Source organism: Mastomys coucha, unplaced genomic scaffold (assembly GCF_008632895.1).
Source record: "Mastomys coucha isolate ucsf_1 unplaced genomic scaffold, UCSF_Mcou_1 pScaffold8, whole genome shotgun sequence".
Taxonomy (NCBI): Eukaryota; Metazoa; Chordata; class Mammalia; order Rodentia; family Muridae; genus Mastomys; species Mastomys coucha.
In genome coordinates, this window is record NW_022196914.1 from 24,482,612 (window position 1) to 24,483,714 (window position 1,103).

Consider the following 1,103-nt stretch of genomic DNA (forward strand, 5'->3'; position numbering starts at 1 on the left):
ATTAATCCCAACACGAGGCACAGGCAGAAATTGGCAGCAATTTCCACATTGAGTTACTATGTCTCTTGTTTCCTTTCTAGTCCAATGGAATCTCTGTCATAATGTCTCTGCTGTAACATGGAACCTTTTATGGAAATCTTGGGCAGATTCCAGCCTTGGCAAGAGGGTCACAGCAATCAATCTAGTAGCTCTATCTGCTAAATCATTTCCGCGGGACATGGGCCCTGGCAATCCTGAATGTGCCCTAATGTGGGTTATAAATATAGGAGATCTTTGGTTGACCAGGGCCGATTGTATCTTAATGAAAATGTCCACAAGTTTGCTGAATGGCTTAATAAGACCAGCAACCTCCAACACTTTAACTGCGTTTACTACATAAGAGGAATCTGAAACAATATTTAAGGGACCTGAAATTTCTCCAGAACCTCAGACACCACCAGACACTCTATAATTTGAGGGGATGTTTCATTATACTATTTAGTTATAACATTGTCATTGACTACATAGGCACCTATGCCTGTTTTAGACCCATCTGTATAAATTACCTCCCTTCTGGTAGGGGTTCCAGAGAAACTATTCTGGGGAAAACCACAGCTTGAGTCAGGGCAAACTGAAGGATAGGGTGTCTGGGGTAATGATTGTCTATCTTACCATTATATGAGGCTATTAGCACCACCCAAATGTCAGAGGTAGCAGTTAAAATTTGAACTTGATGGGCAGTATAGGGCACTATCAAGGCTGTGGGTTCTCTACCAAAGTGGGTGACTGTGGCCTTAACCCCCCGGAGGGTGAGTTGTGCGACTGCGTCTGGGTACCATTCAATGATTTTTGCAGGGAAAGCATTAGGATGAATCCACAGCAAGGGCCCTTCCTGCCATAAGACAGCAGTCGGCAAGCTCCTAGTTTTAAAGATACATAGATCAAAGGCCTTAGTTTCATCTATTCGCAGCAGCTGGGCCTCTTGCAGAGCTCTCTCAACCTTCTGCAAAGCACGATTTGCGTCAGGCATTAAAGCCCTAGGGGAGGCAATATGAATATCCCCTTCCAGGACATCAAACAAAGGTTTTAATTCTGCAGAGGGTATTTTCAGAAATGGCCTTAAC